This window comes from Clupea harengus, unplaced genomic scaffold, assembly GCF_900700415.2.
Source record: "Clupea harengus unplaced genomic scaffold, Ch_v2.0.2, whole genome shotgun sequence".
NCBI classification, from domain to species: domain Eukaryota; kingdom Metazoa; phylum Chordata; class Actinopteri; order Clupeiformes; family Clupeidae; genus Clupea; species Clupea harengus.
The window spans coordinates 50,747-77,935 of NW_024879748.1; the positions used below are offsets into that span (position 1 = coordinate 50,747).

At 40.3% G+C, this 27,189-nt stretch overlaps 1 long non-coding RNA gene across 1 annotated transcript; it reads left to right on the forward strand.

Annotated features, from left to right (window-relative positions):
* The first annotated feature begins 6,301 nt into the window (after positions 1–6,301).
* LOC122130220 lies at positions 6,302–16,543 on the forward strand. Its single transcript, XR_006151843.1, has 3 exons — positions 6,302–7,412; positions 13,295–14,478; positions 14,642–16,543. It is a non-coding gene; the product is annotated as an uncharacterized LOC122130220 (long non-coding RNA).
* Positions 16,544–27,189: the final 10,646 nt, after the last annotated feature.

Here is a 27,189-nt window from a genome sequence, read left to right on the forward strand (position 1 = left end):
CTCTGCCGGAGTCTCAGACTCTGCTCTCTACTACTGTGCCCTGCAGCCCACAGTGGTGGGGAAACCTGAATCCTCTGCACAAAAAGCTCAAAGTGGCGTTGGGGTGCTGTTGTAACTTTGTCATTTGTAATACACTCAACAATCTGTGAGCCCATCACTGACATCACATCACTGGTAGACATAATCATATATTATCACTTATTAGCATTGCCAAATGACAACCCCCTTGACATAATTCAGTTCAACTTTAAGTTTCCTCAAGCGTAGAAATTTGAACAAACTTTATTGGAATTGTTGATACTTGAATTGTTTGAACTAACCGCACCTCACTGAATGAAGTGAATGCTTAATAAACTTAAGAAAATGTAAATAAATGCACATCATGACATGTTACTAAACAGTAGTCAGATCTAGACTACCATTGTCCCATCTGTATTCTGCACTGACACAGAAGGACGGGACACACACACAGACTACACAGAAGCAGTGGGAGCACCAGCAGTCTGACTACCTCCAGAATGTTTCTGCAAATATTGCTCTCTCTGTCTGTCCTCACCGGTAAGAGACCTCGTAAATTGAGTTAATACATTTAAACCACATTTGGGCACACTTGCATTTGACTGAGGAACATTTTGAATCTTACACGTCACTATAACAGGGATAAACAGCGGTGATATGTTAATGGGTATTTTTGTCATGCAGGTTGCAGTCTGGCAGATACAATCACACCAGTTGAAAATGTCATACATATGCCAGAAGGAACTACATTTACCCTCTCCTGTAATTACACCGGAGGAGCAGTGAGTGAGTTCTTCTGGTATCGTCGATACCGTATCGACAATATCCTGGATCAAGGCCAGAATTTGCTCTCTACTTCATTGAGTCTGGACACATGTGGACTGCTGTGAACTCTCGACTGAGTGTTCATATCAATAAGGACCTCGAAAGGGTGGACATGAGGATGTCCTCTTGCTGAGGCGTCTGACTCTGCTGTGTACTACTGCGCCACGAGGTCCACAGTGACAGGAACTCCAACCCTGTAGTGCAAAAAGTGTGTGAACTTGCAGAGGAAATTTAAAGTGACTAGTTTATTCTCATTAAATTTACCTATTAGTACTTTTGCTTCCTAATATTACGATTATGATTTCTTTTGAATGAGTTGTATTGGTTCATCAGAATTCAGTCTCCTCTCCTTTACACTCTATTTCAAAAGCTTCATGGTATACTTATAGTCATAGGCCATACTTATTGTTAATTTTCCCCCAATTTGGTGAAATATACCATAATCTGTTTTATAACAATGGCCCCAGGAATCTCCCTTTCTCTTATTACTTCCGCCAAGGAGGTTATGTTTTCTTTGCCGTTTTCTGCTTGTCTGTTTGTTGTCTGACAGCATATTAAGCAAAAAGTAACGTGCCAATTTTCATCAAACTTGGTGGGAAGGTGGACGCATGGGCCAAAAAATAACCTTTTATTTTTTTTTTTTACTTTTTTTTTTTTATTACCAGGAATTAATTTGGCCTGGCAGAGGATCTCTTCTCTACGAGTGCCCTTCTAGTTTATTTAATTAAATTAGTTGGGTAATGTGAGAGGTTTTATCTGAGATACTATATCATATGTTACATTTTGGACATATATACAAAAGCATGGTGCACAAAGAGTTAATCTAGTGCATAGCATGAAGTCACTTCCTGTGTTACTTGTGATGTTTCACAAACAGGCCCTCAGCAGACAGAGGAGGAGAGATAGAGGCATGGTGTATCTAGAGTGCTGCTTCACTCCATTCACATCCTCTACCTCTCTAGAATGATGATGAAGCTCATTTGTTTTCTTCTGACCCTGTTGGGTAAGTGAAGCAGTTTGACTTAATGTATCCATTATAAATTAATTTACCCATAATTTGTAGATTTGGAATAGATTTTTTCACAAGATCTGGCAAAAAGGCTCTTTAGAAAAGTAATAACACACTCAAATTAAGGTTTGGTTGATAGAGATGGTCTGTTTTGGCAGGTTGTGCTTTTAGCAATCCCATTTCTACTTTACAACACGATGTGGATGTCTCAGAGGGAGAATCTGTCACCCTGTCCTGCACCTACACAGGGGGCTCGGGTAGTGAGTTGTACTGGTATCAACAACACCTTGGTTCAAAGCCAGAGTACATTTTATTCATAATGGAATCAGGATTCAACAGGACGGCTGATACACCCCTGCCTGGAGTGACTGTTCATATTTGACAAGGAGCTCAAGCGAGTTGGACATGAAGATCTCTCCAGTGAAGCTGTCTCACTCTGCTTCTCTACTACTGTGCCCTGAGGCCCACAGTGACAGGGAAACTGAAGGAGTGAAAACAAAAACCTGTCAAGGGGGAATCCACGAGGCAGACCCTTTTCACATCCTCTATCACTCATGTTTATAGTTTTGCAGTAGACCTACTGCAGTGGCCCTGGCAGTAAGGGAGAGGATTGATAACATTGCAGACACACACCAACATCTACTCTATCAAATTTAAGTAAGTAAATGTAAAGCCAAAACACAAACTAAACTTTACTGTAACATATTTATGCATACATCATTTATGTTAAATTATGAAAGGGTGTTTCTATTGCCATTTCTGTATAATTTTGTTTGTACAATAAAGTTTGACCAATTCCTTTATATAACATAATATTCATGTTTCAATCTAAATAAATTCAAGTTGCATTCAAATGACACCTACACCTTTGAGTTCATTCGGCCATTGAATGTTTACTAGGCATTAGGCTTTTGTCATGATTCCATAGAGACTGATTTTAAAACCGTCCCCTGTACACATGAGTGCAATCCCATTCCTCATGGACCTGTCTAACATTGATAATGACAGATAATCTTTGATGGAAACTTTAAAATAACAGCATTCAAAGGAGGGGAATCGTAGATGCTTGAGGATTTGTATCTTATGGCCTCTCCTTCAATCAACGCTCCAGAGCCACTGGGCATGACTTCATCACCCCATGATGATTATGATCATGTGTAACTGTCAGAAGGAGGAGCTCAAAGGATACATGCAGCCACAATCCATCTCTGTGATGTCAGAGGAGAAGACACATTCAGCTCTAGCAATCGTAGACTCCTTACTCGTTTCCTTGTTCTCTTTCCTCTTTCACTGAAGAAATGTCATTACTAATTATTTTTACAGTGCTGTTATTGTCACTGGTGAGTTACTTTAATGATGAATAGTCTGATTCGAAAATACTACATAGTTTCACAAAACTGTTCTACAATCTATCTATTCTCTAAGGTATACATTAACACTGTTTAGAAGTGATAAATAGAGTTATTTTATGTTGACATTGTATTTTACATATTTATTTGACAGGTGACTCATTTGAGGATTCAGTAACACCCATTGAGACAGAGCAACAAGCTTTAGAGGGTGAAACAGTGACTGTCTCATGCAACTACAGTGGCTCAGTGAGAAGTCTGCACTGGTATCGCCAGTTTGGCACAGCTGCTCCAGAGTTCTTAATCTCATTTTTGAAGCCGGGACTACTGTTGGAAATGTGTCTGGTGTTGTTCCAAAAATTCACAAGAGCATTCAGCAAGTGGATTTGGAGATTTCCCCTGCTAAGATCTCAGACTCGGGTCTCTACTACTGCGCCCTGCAGCCCACAGTGACAGGAACCCAGTAACGCTGCACAAAAATCTTTCATTGCGACCTAAGACAGGAGCAAAATGATGGTACACATTCTATGCATACATGAACTGAATGAATTAATAAATAAAGGTAGATATTCATTCATTTATATTCTAATATGCAAAGATGCCATTTTAGTTTCCTCATTTAGAGTATAAACTGAAGAATTCACTTTAAAACTATGACCTTATTCTTGAGATCCCCACAGAATGTTTGTTTTCATCATGGCCCTATTACGCCCTCATAATATACAAGCTCTACTAGTAAGGGCAGAGATCTGCCAATAGAGGGCAGGCAATGGCTTCAGAATTCAGTCTCCTCTCCTTTACACTCTATTTTCACAAACGTCATGGTGTATTCATAGTCATAGGCATACTTATAGTTAATTTCCCCCAATTTGTGAAATATACCATAATCTGTTTTATAACAATGGCCCAGGAATTTCCCTTTCTCTTATTACTTCCGCCAAGGAGGTTATGTTTTCGTTGCCGTTTGTCTGCTTGTCTGTTTGTTTTTCTGACAGCAGTATTAAGCCAAAAAGTAACAGGCCAATTTTCATCAAACTTGGTGGGAAGGTGGAGCATGGGCCAAAAATAACCTTCTCTTTTCGGCCTTTTTTTACCAGGAATTAATTTGGCCTTGGCAGAGGATCTCTTCTCTACGAGTGCCCTTCTAGTTTTATTGAATTAAATTAGTTAGGAATGTGAGAGGTTTTATCTGAGATACTATATCAGATGTTAGATTTGTGGACATGTATACAAAAGCATGGTGCACATATGGGTTAATCTAGTCACTAGATTCTAGTGCATAGCATGAAGTCACTTCCTGTGTCACTTGTGTGAAGTTTTCACAAACAGGACCTCAGCAGACAGAGGAGGAGAGATAGAGGCATGGTGTATCTAGAGTGCTGCCTCCACTCATTCCATCCTCTACCTCTCTAGAATGATGATGAAGCTCATTTGTTTTCTTCTGCCCTGTTGGGTAAGTGATGCAGTTTGACTTAATGTATCCATTATAAATTAAATTACCCTAAATTTGTAGACTTGGAATAGATTTTTCACAAGATCTGGCTAAAAGGCTCTTTAGAAAAGTAATAACACACTCAAACAAGGTTTGGTTGATAGAGATGGTCTGTTTTGGCAGGTTGTGCTTTTAGCAATCCCATTTCTACTTTACAACACGATGTGGATTCTCAGAGGGAGAATCTGTCACCCTGTCCTGCACCTACACAGGGACACGAGTAGTGAGTTGTACTGGTATCAACAACACCTTGGTTCAAAGCCAGAGTACATTTTATTCATAATGGAATCAGGATTCAACAGGACGGCTGATACACCCCTGCCTGGAGTGACTGTTCATATTGACAAGGAGCTCAAGCGAGTGGACATGAAGATCTCTCCAGTGAAGCTGTCTCACTCTGCTCTCTACTACTGTGCCCTGAGGCCCACAGTGACAGGAAACTGAAGGAGTGAAAACAAAAACCTGTCAAGGGGGAATCCACGAGGCAGACCCCTTTCACATCCTCTATCACTCATGTTTATAGTTTTTGCAGTAGACCTACTGCAGTGGCCCCTGGCAGTAAGGGAGAGGATTGATAACATTGCAGACACACACCAACATCTACTCTATCAAATTTAAGTAAGTAAATGTAAAGCCAAAACACAAACTAAACTTACTGTAACATATTTATGCATACATCATTTATGTTAAATTATGAAAGGGTGTTTGTATTGCCATTTTTGTATAATTTTGTTTGTACAATAAAGTTTGACCAATTAAAGTCATGACAATATTTCAGGTTGTAATGACAAATGACACCTACACCTTGAGTTTATTCTGCCATTGAATGTTTACTAGGCATTAGGCTTTTGTCATGATTCCATAGAGACTGATTTTAAAAACCGTCCCCTGTACACATGAGTGCAATCCCATTCCTCATGGACCTGTCCAACATTGATAATGACAGATAATCTTTGATGGAAACTTTAAAATAACAGCGTTCAAAGGAGGGAATCGTAGATGCTTAAGGATTTGTAACTTATGGCCTCTCCTTCAATCAACGCTCCAGAGCCACTGGGCATGACTTCATCACCCCATGATGATTATGATCATGTGTAACTGTCAGAAGGAGGAGCTCAAAGAATACATGCAGCCACAATCCATCTCTGTGGATGTCAGAGGAGAAGACACATTCAGCTCTAGCAATCGTAGACTCCTTACTCGTTTCCTTGTTCTCTTTCCTCTTTCACTGAAGAAATGTCATTACTAATTATTTTACAGTGGTGTTATTGTTCACTGGTGAGTGACTTTAATGATGCATAGTCTGATTCGAAAATACTACATAGTTTCACAAAACTGTTCTACAATCTATCTATTCTCTAAGGTATACATTAACACTGTTTAGAAGTGATAAATAGAGTTATTTTATGTTGACATTGTATTTTACATATTTATTTGACAGGTGACTCATTTGAGGATTCAGTAACACCCATTGAGACAGAGCAACAAGCTTTAGAGGGTGAAACAGTGACTGTCTCATGCAACTACAGTGGCTCAGTGAGAAGTCTGCACTGGTATCGCCAGTTTGGCACAGCTGCTCCGGAATTTCTTAATCTCATTTATGAAGCTGGGACTACTGTTGGAAATGTGTCTCGTGTTGTTCCAAAAATTGACAAGAGCATTCAGCGAGTGGATTTGGAGATTTCCCCTGCTAAGATCTCAGACTCGGCTCTCTACTACTGCGCCCTGGAGCCCACAGTGACAGGAAACCCAGTAACGCTGCACACAAATCTTCCATTGAGTAAGACAGGAGCAAAATGATGCTACACATTCTATGCATACATGACCTGAATGAATGAATAAATAAAGGTAGACATTCATTAATTTATATTCTAATATGCAAAGATGCCATTTTAGTTTCCTCATTTAGAGTATAAACTGAAGGATTCACTTTAAAATTATGACCTTATTCTTGAGATCCCCACAGAATGTTTGTTTTCATCATGGCCCTATTACGCCCTCATAATATACTGTACAAGCTCTACTGGTAAGGGCAGAGATCTGCCAATAGAGGGCAGGCAATGGCTTCAGAATTCAGTCTCCTCTCCTTTACACTCTATTTTCACAAACTTCATGGTATATTTATAGTCATAGGCATACTTATAGTTAATTTTCCCCCAATTTGTGAAATATACCATAATCTGTTTTATAACAATGGCCCCAGGAATTTCCCTTTCTCTTATTACTTCCGCCAAGGAAGTTATGTTTTCGTTGCCGTTTGTCTGCTTGTCTGTTTGTTTTTCTGACAGCAGTATTAAGCAAAAAGTAACAGGCCAATTTTCATCAGACTTGGTGGGAAGGTGGAGCATGGGCCAAAAATAACCTTTTTATTTACCAGGAATTAATTTGGCCTTGGCAGAGGATCTGTACTCTACGAGTGCCCTTCTAGTTTTATTTAATTAAATTAGTTGGGAATGTGAGAGGTTTTATCTGAGATACTATATCATATGTTACATTTTTGGACATGTATACAAAAGCATGGTGCACATATGGGTTAATCTAGTGCATAGCATGAAGTCACTTCCTGTGTCACTTGTGTGAAGTTTTCACAAACAGGCCCTCAGCAGACAGAGGAGGAGAGATAGAGGCATGGTGCATCTAGAGTGCTGCTCCACTCATTCCATCCTCTACCTCTCTAGAATGATGATGAAGCTCATTTGTTTTCTTCTGGCCCTGTTGGGTAAGTGATGCAGTTTGACTTAATGTATCCATTATAAATTAAATTACACTAAATTTGTAGATTTGGAATAGATTTTTCACAAGATCTGGCAAAAAGGCTCTTTAGAAAAGTAATGAAAGATCTCGTAATTTCGTTTTAGATCCAAGGTTACGGTTTTGCAGGTAGTCAGGAACTCGGGAAAGTGTTCAACAAGAAATGGTTTATTCCAGCGCAAATTGAACAATCAACTTCGCATACCGAGGTATACGAGAGGAATCTTTCAAAATATTAGCCGAGACTCACGTCTCTTATACAATACAATTAACATGTAAACAATAACCTTAGGTATGGGAGGGGAAATGGTGGGTCTGGGGGTAGGTATCAGAACTGAAGGAATCACTGCTAATTAATCTGGTTAGGACTCTCACCCTAATTTAATACATATGTCTGTCCCACACCTAGTTTGGCAATCAACTAGCTGGCTTCATACAAAGGACCAGGATGCAGGGCTGATGGCTCTCAGACAAATGGCAGGAACCAGACCTAATGGGATTAAGAGACAGCTTTGATGTCTCTGTAGATTGACCATTTGTGCATCCTAAATATCTATGACAAATATAGATTTCAATGAAATCTAACAATCCCCTCCTATGATCATCAATCAATCTTACATTATGATCACAATAAAAGTTATAAACAATACAACTAAACATAGTCAAACATTGTTCTAGCATGAACAAACACACATGTCTTCATAGTGTAGTGGTTAAATATTCCTATAGTGTAGTGGTCAAAACTTTCTCATGGTGTGTTTATTCCTTTCGGTGTGGATGTCAAGTACTTAGCTCATAGGTAAAGGCGAAAAACCACGTTGGGAAAATTCCTTTACTGTTCCACAATCGTGTGGCAACACTTGTCTTCTGCAAGCTGTGAGCCGTAGCTAGACATCCTTTTTTCCTTTATTCATATGTAATTGAATCTGCATTGACTATTATGATATTGGGGGGACTAAACTTAATGGGAGCTAATAGTGGCGACCTCGTAGTCATCCTAACAACAATGCACATTGAAACTTTGACAATTGCATAAAGGCTCAAAATTGGAATAATCACTGACATAATCATCTGAAAAATTCCAGAGTAACCTCCCCATGAATCTATCCATCCGTTCCAACCGGGGGGTCTTTTCAGGCGTTGTACATTGGTGTAAATGTCCTGTATGTATGCAGAAATGTTCTTGGAGGAATCTGGTATGTAAGTACAACATTCTTGTTTCAGAATTGCGCAAGTACCGCCCTTGTCTGCCAGTACAATATCCAAAGCCATTCTGTTCTGCAGGGCTACCTTCCTAACGGCATGCAACTCTCCATTGACAGCGGACAAGGCTCCTGCGGTGTCATTCGCAATCTTGTCCATAATTGAGGCTACTTCTCTGATCTCATCCAGCGCCACGGTCACGCCATAGTTTGGGACGATGGCTGCAAAGAAACGTTGGGCTGGGGTAGCAACAACTTCATGACTGTTAAACAGATCACGCTTTGCTTTGTGATCAATGCGCACGTCACCGCCTATTCTCATAGCCGGCACCACGTACGCTTCGTAGCAGGCTCCTTTCCAGCCTTGGGGCAAATGTGAATACGCGTGTTTCCCACAAACGAACATAGTTCCATTCATAGCCACCTTCACGTCCGACTCTTGGTGGCTATCCGGCAATGAGATGTTCTCGACGTGGTCGTGCCATGTGATATTGATGCTCTGCTGGCCGACTGCGATCTCATATTCACATCCGCTGTGTCCCATAGGCATCCCAGTGCCATTATTTGTCCAACACAACAAACCTTTGGGTGCATAACTGATTTTTACCCATTCAGGTGGTCCATGTGGAGTTGGCCGCGGGCTGAGGATGACATCTGCCCTGTAGAATGGACTGGTTGTCTTTTTGTATGCAGTTACATAATCCACAAGCGTGAATGGAACTGCTAAATATGGGTATGTGTCTGACGAAGTGGGTAGCAATCCGCATACCCAACATGAATGTTTTCCTTGGGCCTGGGCATATGCGTGTGCAGTGGCGAGGAATGTGTTGTCCTTATGTGCGTCATGGTGGCTGTCATATAAGGAGGAAGCGTTTGGGATGCGGGTCATCACTGTCAGGATCATGGTCGCCATCCACTCGATACGCATTGGCGACGTCGTTCTCATGTTGATGGCTGATGTCGCCACCTTGTTCCTGAAACACACAAGCAGAAAACAAACGGCAGTATGCACTGTACTGCAGAATTAGAGGCATGCATTAACCTAAACTCTTAACTTCTGTTAAAAAAAAACTATCAAACCATATCTCGTAGTCAAGTTCGTAATTAAAGTCATCATCTAAATTCCCATCCAATCATCATATCATTGCTAAAAGTAATGATATGATTAACACAAAGAGCATGACTTGAATTTACCCGTAATCATAGGTTTTTTCCTTGCGCCCCGTCAGAGATGGTTGTTCTGGGGGCATGCTTTTTATGCAGTGGGTGAAATGGTTCCATTCAGGTTCCCCCTTCACCATGACTGCAGCGTGGGAAGGTGACAATGCTCTCTGTGTTTTCTCACACTTCAGGTTAGCATTATAGGAACAAACATCTCGGCCCCCCAAACCTACAGTTCTTTTTATAACTTCCTCAGCTAAATCTTCGCCTGCAGCTTCCACTGACTCTGGTTCTATGCGTGTTCTGACCTCCGGCACCAGCGGCTCCTCAGTTTCCTGTGCCTTCTCTCTTACCCCATCACAGTAACCTGGCACTGCCCACTCATCATGGCACAGCCCACTGTCAACTGGGGATTTTCCATCTGGCAACGAACCTAGACCGTCTTTCTCAATAGTCACACACACATCACCTTTGTCAAGCCGCTGACTCTCAGCTGCCGTAAGACACCGTAAGGAGGGCAGACTTAGTTTCCCGGAACCGCAGACATGATGGTCTGTCTCTGATGATCCGTCAATTTCGCAAACCTACTGAATATGTTTTCATCATCATCACTCTCCTTGTCACCCTCTTTGTGATGGTTAAGATGAGGGGTATGTCTACCTCTTCCCTGCGTGTTGCATTGATTTGCCCAATGGCCATGTTTTCCACACTTATGACATGTATCATATGATCTATTTCTGGGTGCATACTGTGATCTGTAGTGTTGATGTTCAGGCGCTTTCCTAGGCCCTTGTGCATTTAAAAGTCTCAACATGCACTCCTGTTCAAAATCTGAGTCCCAGGTGTTGACACATCTGAGTTTTTGCTCAACTCCACGTTCTACCCTTCTTGCCACATTGATTAGCATGTCTAAGGTAAACGTGGTGTCCTCCCAAGTAGGTGTGGTCAGCTTAACAGCCTGTTTCACCTCTGGATTCAGGCTATGCAACAAGTTAGCCTTTAGCGCCCCATTGTCGCTTGTACCAATATTCTCCTCTGTCAAACCACTCATGCCTGAATGTCTTAAAAACGTTTCAATGAATCTTTGAGAAAAATCATCCACAGCCTCATTAATCTTTTGTTTGCAAGCGGCAATCTTTGCCCAATCAGTGCTTGCATTAGTGGAACTTTGAATGAACTCACGTAATGCCTGCCAGCCCTCATCTATCTTCTGTTGGCTGTCTCCTAGCCCACTTTCAACAACCCGCCTAATTTTGTTTGCTTCAGATGCATTGAGAACAGTACACATCATCGCTACGCCATCCAATGGATGCAAACGATAAATGTTGCGCAACCGGTTTATTTTAGACCACGCCTCCATCCCCGATTTCCGAGGATGCTGCATATCTTTAGACCATAGATCAATGTCCTGGGGTTTTGCCGGTTTATAACTGTACACTACATTTCCACCAGCATGTCTGGTTGTCAAAGGTCGCAATCTGGCTGGTCCACCATCCAAATCCATTTCATCATCACTGTCCTCACACACATCACTGTCTGTGTGGGGTGCCATGGCTGACTGAAGCATCTTCCGTGTTGCTGTATGAGCAGCCTCTCTCATTTCATAAAAAGGATACAAAGTCTCGCCAGGTAACGTCATATTATCAGAAACATTCATCCCTTTCCCAGATCGCGCAGCCTGAGTCAATATCAGTTTCTCTGCCTTCCGCGATCTCACATCCTCTGCTAGCGCTCTGACCTTATTTTTCTCCACGAGTAATTGTCTATCGGTCTCAGCCTTTTCGGCCTTCAACTTTGACAACTCCCTAGACAATTCCTCATATTTCTCCTTTTCCTCATGACAATATCTTTCTGTCTCAGCCTTCTGGGCAGCTTTTTGCTTACGCGTAACTTGACTCAGAATTATCAAAGCATACGGCAATTTGTTTTTGTCCGACATTCGCTGCATTTTTCCCCACGCGCGCTTTGCATCGTCAATAGGCCACAGATTATCATTGTCAGGCACAATGTCATATTTAGTTTCTAGCTTCCTTTGTACCACATCTACTTTCAAATAGTTATTAAGAAACCCTTTTACTGACGTAATTATGGTTCCTTCATCAATTTCAGGCACATCTCGCCCACCCTTCGTATCGGTGGGTCTCTGTTTAACTTTCTCGTTCTTTCCAATCATTTTGGCTTTTGCCACAACACGAAAAACTAGATCTCAGGGTATTATCTTTCCTCCTGATGAAACTCACTATGTCAACAGACGGTCGTTTGTGATTTCAGTCGTAATTTTCAAATTAAACGTCTGATTTCGACAAAGTATTCCTCTTCAATACACAACGTCTCTATTATGCAACCAAAACCAGTTACCTCATCTATCACAGTCTCACACACTGTAAAAGACGGGAAAACTGCGATTTAATTCTACAAGACCTCCAAGTATTAATAAAGTTAATTGTCAGGAATCACCAAACACCGAGCTTTAACACAAAAACACAGCTGAAGCCTTCCACTTCACGGAGTTAAAAACACAACGGTAGTACCCTTGCTACGCAACCTATCCAATAATGAGCAGTTTACTCTGCGTTCACCCTGCAAAAATCAATACTGGAAACTATTTGCGCCAGGACTACACGTTTTGTATGGTTTTTCCGAAAAGGGCATACAAGCACCTTTAACACATACAACACACGGGAAATTCTGTCCCGCAAAAACCAAAGTGCATACAATTACGGATAAATGTACCACTTACTCATAAGTGATCTGTCTCGGAAAACACACGTTCACTTATGGGCCCAATTTTTACAAGTCCTTATATCTGCTCAATGGATCTAAAGTACACAGCAACTTTCGGTTCTTTTTTTCAGCGAAGTAGAAATGTAAAATATTCTCTCACCGTATTTTTTTTCTTCTTCTTGAAACTGGGTGGACAACACCAAATGAAAGATCTCGTAATTTCGTTTTAGATCCAAGGTTACGGTTTTGCAGGTAGTCAGGAACTCGGGAAAGTGTTCAACAAGAAATGGTTTATTCCAGCGCAAATTGAACAATCAACTTCGCATACCGAGGTATACGAGAGGAATCTTTCAAAATATTAGCCGAGACTCACGTCTCTTATACAATACAATTAACATGTAAACAATAACCTTAGGTATGGGAGGGGAAATGGTGGGTCTGGGGGTAGGTATCAGAACTGAAGGAATCACTGCTAATTAATCTGGTTAGGACTCTCACCCTAATTTAATACATATGTCTGTCCCACACCTAGTTTGGCAATCAACTAGCTGGCTTCATACAAAGGACCAGGATGCAGGGCTGATGGCTCTCAGACAAATGGCAGGAACCAGACCTAATGGGATTAAGAGACAGCTTTGATGTCTCTGTAGATTGACCATTTGTGCATCCTAAATATCTATGACAAATATAGATTTCAATGAAATCTAACAGTAATAACACACTCAAATAAGGTTTGGTTGATAGAGATGGTCTGTTTTGGCAGGTTGTACTTTTAGCAATCCCATTTCTACTTTACAACACGATGTGGATGTCTCAGAGGGAGAATCTGTCACCCTGTCCTGCACCTACACAGGGGACACGAGTAGTGAGTTGTACTGGTATCAACAACACCTTGGTTCAAAGCCAGAGTACATTTTATTCATAATGGAATCAGGATTCAACAGGACGGCTGATACACCCCTGCCTGGAGTGACTGTTCATATTGACAAGGAGCTCAAGCGAGTGGACATGAAGATCTCTCCAGTGAAGCTGTCTCACTCTGCTCTCTACTACTGTGCCCTGAGGCCCACAGTGACAGGAAACTGAAGGAGTGAAAACAAAAACCTGTCAAGGGGGAATCCACGAGGCAGACCCTTTTCACATCCTCTATCACTCATGTTTATAGTTTTGCAGTAGACCTACTGCAGTGGCCCTGGCAGTAAGGAAGAGGATTGATGACATTGCAGACACACACCAACATCTACTCTATCAAATTTAAGTAAGTAAATGTAAAGCCAAAACACAAACTAAACTTTACTGTAACATATTTATGCATACATAATTTATGTTAAATTATGAAAGGGTGTTTCTATTGCCATTTCTGTATAATTTTGTTTGTACAATAAAGTTTGACCAATTAAAGTCCTTTTATATAACACAATATTCATGTTTCAATCGAAATAAATTCAAGTTGCATTCAAATGACACCTACACCTTGAGTTCATTCGGCCATTGAATGTTTACTAGACATTAGGCTTTTGTCATGATTCCATAGAGACTGATTTTAAAACCGTCCCCTGTATACATGAGTGCAATCCCATTCCTCATGGACCTGTCCAACATTGATAATGACAGATAATCTTTGATGGAAACTTTAAAATAACAGCGTTCAAAGGAGGGAATCGTAGATGCTTGAGGATTTGTAACTTATGGCCTCTCCTTCAATCAAAGCTCCAGAGCCACTGTGCATGACTTCATCACCCCATGATGATTATGATCATGTGTAACTGTCAGAAGGAGGAGCTCAAAGAATACATGCAGCCACAATCCATCTCTGTGGATGTCAGAGGAGAAGACACATTCAGCGCTAGCAATCGTAGACTCCTTACTCGTTTCCTTGTTCTCTTTCCTCTTTCACTGAAGAAATGTCATTACTAATTATTTTTACAGTGCTGTTATTGTTCACTGGTGAGTTACTTTAATGATGCATAGTCTGATTCGAAAATACTACATAGTTTCACAAAACTGTTCTACAATCTATCTATTCTCTAAGGTATACATTAACACTGTTAAGAAGTGATAAATAGAGTTATTTTATGTTGACATTGTATTTTACATATTTATTTGACAGGTGACTCATTTGAGGATTCAGTAACACCCATTGAGACAGAGCAACACGCTTTAGAGGGTGAAACAGTGACTGTCTCATGCAACTACAGTGGCTCAGTGAGAAGTCTGCACTGGTATCGCCAGTTTGGCACAGCTGCTCCGGAGTTTCTTAATCTCATTTTAGAAGCCGGGACTGCTGTTGGAAATGTGTCTCGTGTTGTTCCAAAAATACACAAGAGCATTCAGCGAGTGGATTTGGAGATTTCCCCTGCTAAGATCTCAGACTCGGCTCTATACTACTGCGCCCTGGAGCCCACAGTGACAGGAAACCCAGTAACGCTGCACAAAAATCTTCCATTGAGTAAGACAGGAGCAAAATGATGCTACACATTCTATGCATACATGACCTGAAGGAATGAATAAATGAAGGAAGACATTCATTCATTTATGTTCTAATATGCAAAGATGCCATTTTAGTTTCCTCATTTAGAGTATAAATTGAAGGATCCATAAAATGATCAATTTCCCTCTCGCCAAGTGACTGTATGGGTCATGAGATTTTTCTAGAATGAATGAAGCTGTACTGATGACCTGAAATATTGCATTTGCTAAAAGGTTAAAAGACATTCACTCCCCCTTCATATAATTATCATATTATAGGGGCTGTTAGAGATGCAGGCACACCTGGGCCCAGTCTTAATGGGCCCAAAAAATATAACTATGTTGCATGAGTCCTGACCTTAGGCAAGCTCTCTGTGTTTTATCCACAAAATAAACAAATTCAGACCTTTGAGGTAGGGACAGGAGGCATGGCTTGAACTATCCAATAGAGATGCAAACAGTTATAATAGTGCCTATTCCAGTCAATTGGTTATGGGCGCATTCTCATCAAAATACGCAATTGCCATTGGGCACTTTACAATATATGCCCTGCCCCCATTAAAGCGCTACCCTCTATCATTTCTGAGATAATGTTGGTTTAGGGTGTTTTAGTGTGTACAAAATCATATACAAACATGTAAAAAAATCATATACAAACATGTACAAAATCATGGAAAGAACATAAGTACTGACCCAAACCGTGCAAGAGAAAAGTAGGTCCATGTTGTGTTTCTTCTACATGGATGGGTGGGGGGTCTTTGCCATGTCGTGCACCTGTGGTGACAGGAGAGTGATGCCAGCCCTGATGCCACTGAATCTTGTGATATCACTGGTGAAAGCAAACATGTGACTATGACATCAGAGGCCAAAGCATACATGATGAAACTCATTTGGAAACATTTGGAGAGGATGACAAACACACAGACAGAAATTCTCATGGCATTAAGTTAAATCACCTGCAACAAGAAAACTGGGCAAAACCATATCTATTTAACACCACTTAGCCAGCATTTATATCTCACCTACTCCATCTATGCTGCATTAATTATATAAAACTAAATATTAAATATATAAAATCATTTTAAACATCTGTCTGAAGTAGCGATGTAAACTGATACAAATGTCTAAGACATCACACAGTACATCAAAACACATGGCGGAATATGTTTTATACCTGTTGATCCATCTACAGTACAGCATCAGCTTGGAGGGAATTATAAAAGTAATAACAATGACAAATCAATACATGATATATTCGTGGGGCTAAATCTGTTCACTGATCAGTTTTATTTTCAAAGATGAAGGCTTGTTGTTCTAAAGTACATGACTTGAGTACCACACAATTGGCAATAATGAGAAAAAGGTTCTAGGTATACGGTTCTAGGTATACATTTTGAATTGCGTGTGAATATAGAAATATGATTAGTATTAGACTCCTTGTTAAAATTGCATAACACAACATACAATGACTGAAAACAACTCCTCTTACCTTCAAAGAATGTACTGGTCCAACTGACATTCAAAGCCAACAAAGACTGCTGCACATAATGATGTGAGGCACACCATGGAGGCTAAACACACCTGCCACTTGGATGGGAACTTCCTGTTGACACACATTCACTATTTACATTCTGCACATGCTTAAAGAGGAAGACAGTGGCACTGGTATACTTGAATAAGATGTCATAAGATGATTGGTTCAAATATGTTCAAATACAGTAAATGAATGTATATCGTGAGTGCAATCTTTCTGTGCTCGCCAAAGATAAGGGAAGAGCTGCTGTCACTCACATTATAACAGTAGTAATGTTGTGGAAAACATGTGCGGGTAAGACTGGAAATAAACTGCTGTAAAGAAGTACTGTTCAGTAGATCAGCATTGAGTTATGGTATTAGCAATACCAAGGTCATAGTTTAAATGTACTCACAAGCACAGATATGTGATCATTTGGGGTTGGGTACACTAAATCAATTCAGTGCATAACCTTTCAGGTAGAGCTGAATGTGAAGTGGAAGGACACTGGTGCACTGCAGATAATTCTCCTGTTGTTGAAAGTTTCACACTCCACCCCGCACTTTTTGTTTGGACAAAAAGACCATTTATTTGCTGACATTATATTCTGCTATTCCCCTCCTAAAGACATGCTGCTATAAACAGAGTTTGCATTACGCCGAGGCCCGGGTACATGCTGTTATTCCCCTTGAAATATACTGCTAATTTTCAGTTTTTGTTGGTAGACCGTGAGTGTTGGGTTGCATTGTGAATGTGTACTGTGTGTATTGCCTATAGATACATGTGGTGTTAAATTCTCTTTTAGTTCTCTTTTCTAATTTGAAATCTAATTCATTTTTGATTTATGTACACTGTTGGTCTAGGATGAACATTATTTCAATGGCAATAAAGGCAATACAAAAAAAGTTTTGCTTATTTCTGTATTCATTGATTTTTTTTTTTTTTTTGTTATGTAATTTCTTATCTACAGTGCATCACAAAGTGATTCGGTCAATAATTATGTATCCGTTAGTACAGTGTAACTGATACATATAGCGCAAAATATGCATAATATATTGACTTAAAAAGACCACATTGGTATTTTGTGATTACATAAAACTAGCAATAGGTTTAGTGTTAGGATTGGTCTTATGAACGATCAAAGTATCTAAGTGCTTTTAAGAAATTATGATAAAGATATTGTATTAAGATAAGATATTGCAAAAGAATTACTGTAACTATTATTAAGTGAAAGATGTTTTATTTGTTGTTAGACATTGCCATCTAGTGGTCACTTGAAAATGTTCAACAATGTAAAAAAAAACTAAATGTTCCCCTTAAATGCCAATAGATGTCAGTGCATACCAGCCTTTTCTCATGTCAGTCTCCTTCACAGCTCCCCCTATCGTTAGACTTAGCACTCTCTTGTCTGCAGAAATACATGCGTCTAGTCAAATGACACCTCATAGATATGATGTGTTATAAGATGTCATTGTAATGTGGTGGAATTACAATCATAAAATATTAGATAAAGAGGTTATCCCTACTTCATGCATGCATTTAGACCTTTATGGGTGAGCTGCTGCTCAATATCAGGTGCTGCCAACATTTCTGTTGTACACTGGCTTAAGTGTCCTATACTATCATATCATGTGCATTGTGTTGGTTAGAAACCAGATCAAGGCATATTTATATTCAACGACAGTCAGTAGGTATGAGACAATGAAGGGTTTTCTGTTTTCTTCTGTAAGGAGTTCCTTCTATAATAAATTTATTTTATTATTGTGAAATAAGTATGCAGGCCTCTGCCATCTCAAACATTGGTACACCAAAGAAGTGTCTTTTATAATACTCTTGCAGATATGTTTATAGAGAACCTCTACAAATTCAACAGCGTCATAGTCTCTGAACCATGGGAGGAAACGGTAACAGTGTACAGCCTGTTGAATGTCCTACTGTGTGTGTGCTCACATCATCAGAATCAGAATCATCTTTATCATGCAGGTCTTTTGAACGTTATAAAACTACAGACTAAGCCTAATGGCTGATAATGTACAGTACAGAACTTCTAGCTGCCACCAAATACTAAACATGTCAGAAGGAGATATATTTCTTTATTTATACCGTAACCACATACAGAAAAATATATTGTCTGTATAAACTGTCAGAACCAAGATCTCTCATCTTGCAATTTCTTATCATGTGTCTATCTATGATGTAAATCGAGGAATCAGAGTGTGTTTATTATGTCTTCTTTAAAAAGACTCACCGATTCACTGAGATACTCTGCAGAAGAAGCTGTCAGTATGAGCACAAATAAAGAAGGCTGAGGTCACTTGAGGCGGCACTGACCTTCAGTTGAACTGGACAGACTGCACAGGAAATCATAGCCTTAAAGCCCCTTAAGCTGTCATTTGTTTCTCAAGTAATTTAATTTGTAAGTAATGTGCATCAATAAAGATACAAGACATGGCATACGGTCTAAAACACACACTTTGTGCCTGATATTCTGTGTCTAATGTGACAGACATTTTATTTTGTATGATTTTTATTTTTATAAATATATTATGCACATCACCCAAAGACACAAAACATATAAAAACATGCAAAAGTCCTTTTTGTTTGTTTGTAAATCTTTTTAATGTGTCAGAAAATGAGGGCAGAAAAAAACGCTGAGTGTGACATTGATTGACACCCATTTGAAAAGGGCCATGCATATGCACACCTCACTTTGCAAGGTGCAGTGCAAGATGCTCTCGCCTGTCTTCCTGTCCTCATTCTCTCGCACCTCCCACACACCCACAAACACACACGAGCACGTACACACACACACACACACACACACACACACACACACACACACACACACACACACACCCACGCACACACACACAAACACGCGTGCACACTCTTGTACACACATCCTGTCTCAGAAAGCGGCGGAGCAGAAAAACAACCACAGACGCCTCTGACGCAGACAGGAGGTGAGCCGCCATTTCTTATTTCTGTACTGCGCCCACTTCCTGTGGAACATAGTGCACTCATGCGCAAACCCATCAGTCCCTCCAGCCTACAACCCACTATCTGCAGCAAGCCATCTCCCCAGTCACCACACCTTGGGGCCAAACACCATGGCTGCTGTTGTTGTTTCTAAGATGTTCTGTCAGATGTTTTCCGAGCATAATAAGGTCATGTGAACCAGGCAATGACACCATTTTGCAAGCAACATAGTTTTATGATGTCCCCACATTGTATCATTACTGGTGAAGTACAGCATATCATCAAATTTGGAAAAGAACAATACATGGGTGATTATATCTGCAGGTGCTGCAATACCAAATAAGTTTACACAATAATAAATGCTGATCCTGTGTCCATCAGCACACTATGACATGAAGTGCCACATTAAATGAATTACCGTTACAGTAACAAGGAGATAGATGTCTCCTGTATTACCTTGTTTGTCTTCTTTTTCTCAATCTGTGTGAGTGTGTGTCTATGAGTGTGTGCAGGTACAGCACGTGGTTGTGTGCATGAGCATTTGGGACAGACTCTTTCTCTAAGACTGCGTGGGGTCTGGCTAAATGTCTCAGTGTGATCAGACACAGAATGCATAGAATATGCTGCATTCTATTCACTATCTGTTGACATGCATGTGAGGTATTTATTGAAGCAGCCTACTCACAATCAGCAACATATAACACCTCCAAAGATTATAAATCAATATATATCATTACCAAAGACAAAGGCTTGCTCTAGTGGAATCATCAGGACGTCCACTCTCATCTCATGCAAGCTTAATGAAAGTACATGAAACTAAATACAATGATTTAAAATAGATGTAACTGAGTACAGTGGATGTGAAACAGCCTAACCGTAGGGGTGCAACAAAGACCGTACCAGGCCGACTGTTGGTTTTAACCCCATTAGGGTGAGCACTTGCCAGTCCTGTAGTCACGTCTCAATCTGTTTGTACTAATGCATTTGTGACCCTGGTTTGTTTAAGCCAGTGTATTTTGGCATTATAAACTCAGTCAGTCTTTCATAATCACTTAGTGAAATGTTCATTACACATGACCTTGAACCATAGCCTTGACATTTAGTAAACAAATCTGGATGTTATAAGATTGTGCTGATGGCAGTATTTTTTATGACTTTATAAAATGTATAACTTGACCTGCTGTTGCATGATCTCACAATGTTTGTGTCTCCAACATCATAGTTTCAATTTCCACACAAGTACTGATGAGTATGCCTTCATTTATAGTAATGTGCTATGAGTCAAATGACAAGATGTGACTGGGGAAAGTACATTGCAATAAATATATTTGAATAAATGTAAACAGATCTGAATGTCAAGCTTAACCCTTTCTTTATGCGCTTTCCCCTCCTGTCCGTTTGCTTCTGCTGCAGGTCATTATTACTCTTTCAAATAGAGGGGATTAAAAACATTATTGTCTGTCTCTAGAGATAGGTCTGATGGACATCATATATACTATGTAATAACATGATCATTTTATTAACTTAAGTCATATCTGGTTCTGATTAATGAAATTGATTATGAAATTAAACAGACTTAAGAATACTAAGTATATTAATTTAACCAATGCAAGGTATTGACCTATTTAGTTTATATTGTCTGCCTTTCGTCCTGACACGAGCTCCCCCCTTGCACCATACCAAGTCCTTTCTGATTCACTGGGACAGTCCCAGCCATGCCTCCGTTTCACATTATGACCTGTACAGACCTTCTCGTACCAACACTTTCTTAAACTCATTTTGTACAAATTCCATAGCCTCCACGTAACCAATAGACGTAAGGCTGCATCCAATTCTTTTTCACACATAAATAACACGTTGACTAGTATTACTGTCATGGAAAACAGTTCAATGTTCTCATTTAGTCACTTATCTAGGCTGAGCACTTCAAAGCATGAAAACACTAGTTCTGTTATCTCTCGAAGTGGGCATGACACAGAAAAACAGACAGGCAGCCCAGGAAACATGAGTGATTTTATTTCAATGGAAAACAGGTGGTGTGGATGTGGGTAGTGAATTATCTCTGCTTTACACACTTCGCCAATTGCAGCTGCTCGTGCATGTGAGCTTGTTTTTCCGCCATAGATGACTTTGATGTTCTAGGGTGGAAAACATGACACCTTTGCCGGAAGATGAGGAAGACCGCAAGGAAATGACATGTTTTTTTTATGTCGCCCTGCTTTTGTTTTAATACTACCTCATTTCTATTATTGCGAAACCCTAACATATAATGTATTGCACTACCAATACCATTACAGCTCATAACCACATACTTATAGCTCAGCTTTAGCTTCTGCGTCTTGAATGAATGGTTCTATGGACAGCACACACAAACACCCTCACACACACACACACACACACACACACACATTTCCACAGAACTTCCATTACTTACTGTGCATTGTATTCTAAAGCCAATGCTCTCTATAGAATGGTGGCATAGTTGTATCTCATCTGACATAATGTGCTGACTGAGTCAAACCAGTCAGCCATCTCTCATGGTGGACTAGAAAAACAATGACGTGACACAGAGAGACAGATACATGCAAACCTATGTGAATATTTCACATAAAAATGTAATTCACTCATTTTGGATGACCAACTTTGTCTCAGCCTCAGTCCAAACAGTAGCCATGTTGCCATGTTGCCATGACATTTGGTCATTCAAAGCAGAAAGCACAGTAGATATTAGTCACAAACTGTACAGCAAGAATGGGGCCAGACTGGTTTCAGGATAGAGGTCACAGTTTGAAGAGGGAATGTGCATCATGGAACTTCTTTCCTGAGAGTCAAAACGAGTATAAAATAGAAATCATACGTATAATGATGACCAGTAATGACATTTAGACTTAGACATATAATGATAGACTTACCTTACATAACATGACATGACTTTTACCTCTTACCTCTTTAAGTGCTTGCCTTGTTTTTGCAAGTTAAAGGTCACTTTCGGTGTAGAGGTCTTATTGCGGTGAGAACTATTATTATTTTCTATTCCGTCCCATGATTCCCTATCATTTCATAACTGTGTTAGTATTGTCCTTCTATTATCACTTAACTGACACATACAGTGGTAAGGCAACCAATCCACACAATTGCCTTTGCAAACAACGCTATGGGTGCCAGTTTTAGGATGAGAATATTTATGTAGGTCGGACACTGCCTGTTGTGCATATACAAAGTAGATATGAAGATTTCAATTCAACACAGGCTGCTAAATTCCTTGTTGTAGTAGGGCCATATCTATGTTGTATGTTTATGTCTGTAGCTAAACAAACCAGCTGGCCTCCACTCTCATCAGACAGCATACCTTGCTCTGGCATACCACAGGCTACCCAGACAATACATCAGGACTCTACTCTCATACTTACAATCAGTAAGCTGTGGTTGGGATGGAAATGTTGGTTAACCGAGCCCACCAACTATACATAACCAATAGGAAACAGGTGAACAATAAATATCTAATAATACTTAAAGCCTGCCTCATTAGAAACAGATGTCACATATAAACCTATGTGAATATTTCACATTTAAATGTAATTCACACATTTTGGATGACCAACTTTGTCTCAGCCTCAGTCCAAACAGTAGCCATGTTGCCATGTTGCCATGACATTTGGTCATTCAAAGCAGAAAGCACAGTAGATATTAGTCACAAACTGTACAGCAAGAATGGGGCCAGACTGGTTTCAGGATAGAGGTCACAGTTTGAAGAGGGTATGTGCATCATGGACCTTCTGTGCTGAAAGCCAAAAAGAGTATAAAATAGAAATCATACGTATAATGATGACCAGTAATGACATTTAGACTTAAACATATAATCATAGACTTACCTTGCATAATATGACATGACTTTTACCTCTTACCTCTTTAAGTGCTTGCCTTGTTTTTGCAAGTTAAAGGTCACTTTCGGAGTAGAGGTCTTATTGAGGTGAGAACTATTATTATTTTCTATTCCGTCCCATATCATTTCACAACTGTGTTAGTATTGTCCTTCTATTATCACTTAACTGACACATACAGTGGTAAGGCAACCAATCCACACAATTGCCTAGGCAAACAATGCTATGGGTGCTAGTTTTAGGATGAGAATATTTATGTAGGTCGGACACTGCATGTTGTGCATATACAAAGTAGATATGAAGATTTCAATTCAACACAGGCTGCTGAATTCCTTGTTCTGGTGGGGCCATTTCTATGTTGTATGTTTATGTCTGTAGCTAAACAAACCAGCTGGCCTCCACTCTCATCAGACAGCATACCTTGCTCTGGCATACCACAGGCTACCCAGACAATACATCAGGACTCTACTCTCATACTTACAATCAGTAAGCTGTGGTTGGGATGGTAATGTTGGTTAATGGAGCCCACCAACTATACATAACGTCTCGGTTAAGTACGTAACCTCGGTTCCTTGAGCAGGAACCAGACATAACAGTATGGTACATGACGTCAGTCATGAGCCCAAATCGAAGCATTTATCCATTCACGCCTGAAAGGCCGCGAGATCTGTCAGCGCGAGCTCCTGAGCCCGCCCCTCAGGAGTCCTTATCTTACGATGTGCCCACAGATCTCCCTTGGAAAGAAACTGAGCAAGACAATCAATCCAAGGTCACACTGTACACGCCAACTTTGTTATGTCTGGTTCCTGCTCAAGGAACCGAGGTTACGTACGTAACCGAGACGTTCCTTGTCGCAGTTCACTGCGACATAACAGTATGGGACCCTATACATTCCCGCGTGATAATACAGTGGCAGCCAATCACACACACCAGCTTTATTGAAGCCTTTGCCCTAATAGAGGTTCATACGGCCGCTGGCGGTGAACATATTAACAGGGCCACCTTTATCATAGGCGACAGGGATCCGTGATCCCGCGCCCGTAGGAAAACCCTGGGATGTTTCATGTGCAACATAACATGTAGACACTAATGAACACACTTATCATATATATCGTTCTCAGGCCAGGGGATTCAGAGATCGCTTGCCCGCAGAACGCTATGAAGAAAACTAGGTTCAGCCACATCTAACATATAGAATCTAATGAAAGTGTGGCGAGAACTCCAGCTTGCAGCTTTGCAAATATCTTCCACCATCTCTCGAAGTGGGCATGACACAGAAAAACAGACAGGCAGCCCAGGAAACATGAGTGATTTTATTTCAATGGAAAACAGGTGGTGTGGATGTGGGTAGTGAATTATCTCTGCTTTACACACTTCGCCAATTGCAGCTGCTCGTGCATGTGAGCTTGTTTTTCCGCCATAGATGACTTTGATGTTCTAGGGTGGAAAACATGACACCTTTGCCGGAAGATGAGGAAGACCGCAAGGCAATGACATGTTTTTTTTTATGTCGCCCTGCTTTTGTTTTAATACTACATAATTTCTATTATTGCGAAACCCTAACATATAATGTATTGCACTACCAATACCATTACAGCTCATAACCACATACTTATAGCTCAGCTTTAGCTTCTGCGTCTTGAATGAATGGTTCTATGGACAGCACACACAAACACCCTCACACACACACACACACACACACACACACACACACACACACACACACACACACACACACACACACACACACACACACACACACACACACACACACACACACACACACACATTTCCACAGAACTTCCATTACTTACTGTGCATTGTATTGTAAAGCCAATGCTCTCTATAGAATGGTGGCATAGTTGTATCTCAACTGCAAAACATCTGACATCATAATGTGCTGACTGAGTCAAACCAGTCAGCCATCTCTCATGGTGGACTAGAAAAACAATGACGTGACATAGAGAGACAGATACATGCAAACCTATGTGAATATTTCACATTTTAATGTAATTCACTAATTTTTGATGACCAACCTTGTCTCAGCTTCAGTCCAAACAGTAGCCATGTTGCCATGTTGCCATGCCATTTGGTCATTCAAAGCAGAGAGCACAGTAGATATTAGTCACAAACTGTACAGCAAGAATGGGGCCAGACTGGTTTCAGGATAGAGGTCACAGTTTGAAGAGGGTATGTGCATCATGGACCTTCTGTGCTGAGAGTCAAAAAGAGTATACAATAGAAATCATACGTATAATGATGACCAGTAATGACATTTAGACTTAAACATATAATCATAGACTTACCTTGCATAATATGACATGACTTTTACCTCTTACCTCTTTAAGTGCTTGCCTTGTTTTTGCAAGTTAAAGGTCACTTTCGGTGTAGAGGTCTTATTGCGGTGAGAACTATAATTATTTTCTATTTCGTCCCATGATTCCCTATCATTTCATAACTGTGTTAGTATTGTCCTTCTATTATCACTTAACTGACACATACAGTGGTAAGGCAACCAATCCACACAATTGCCTATGCAGACAACGCTATGGGTGCCAGTTTTAGGATGATAATATTTATGTAGGTCGGACACTGCCTGTTGTGCATATACAAAGTAGATATGAAGATTTCAATTCAACACAGGCTGCTAAATTCCTTGTTGTAGTGGGGCCATTTCTATGTTGTATGTGTATGTCTGTAGCTAAACAAACCAGCTGGCCTCCACTCTCATCAGACAGCATACCTTGCTGTGGCATACCACAGGCTACCCAGACAATACATCAGGACTCTACTCTCATACTTACAATCAGTAAGCTGTGGTTGGAATGGAAATGTTGGTTAACCGAGCCCACCAACAATACATACATAACCAATAGCAAATGGAAACAGGTGAACAATAAATATCTAATAATACTCAAAGTCTGCCTCATGAGACACTTATACAGGTGTGCAATCAGTGGCTAATGCAGGATCCATGAAAGAAAGAGTTTGCTACCAGTATTATTTCCTCTTTATTTGCCTGTCCATTGTGGTCAGATGATATTTTGTGAAAGTGTGACAAAACATGACAAAAACTCCTACTAAGCCTATGCTTTGCCATTCATAAATGTACGCATGCATGCGTGGTTTTGAAAACTGGTGTGGCAAAAGTAGCAAAAGCGTAGCTTGGCTGACAACATGTACAGTATATTGTGTACTCATTTATTCATTGTGTACATTTCAAATGTAAACTGGTATTTAGTCACTGTAAGAGCACAGTTTGATCGGAAACCAATCCACATTGCTATCAGAATGTCAAATTTCGGCCCACATAAACTGTGCCAGTGTGTGGGTCATGAAACCAGGTGTGGAGTACATGCACTGACATGCATCTAGCCTCTTCGTTACCACTACCCACACACTGTAGCCTACTTCAGCAGGGTTTCCCAAAGACCATAGAATACATGGAATGTTAAGCATTCAGTCATTCCATGGCTGTCTCTTCGTTAATGATGTGCAGGTCATCCATTTTTCCAGGTTTATTTGTGGTTGTAGGTTCTAGGTTTATTAGTGTGTCAGATCACACCTGGTGAGATACTGGTCATCAGCTGACATACCAAGTGTCATAAATAGTCTCTTACTCCAGTAAGGCGGGGATCCCACTGACTAATAGTAGAAGCAGAAGATTTTCTATTGATGGCTATGGTCAGGATCAAACTGCTAGCATTATGCTAATGACGTGGGAACAGAATGTTGATTCGAGCTGAGCTTGGATAACTTTCTGAGCTTAAGGCAACACTCATCAGTGGCAGTTTAGCATATCCTAGACACTTTTCA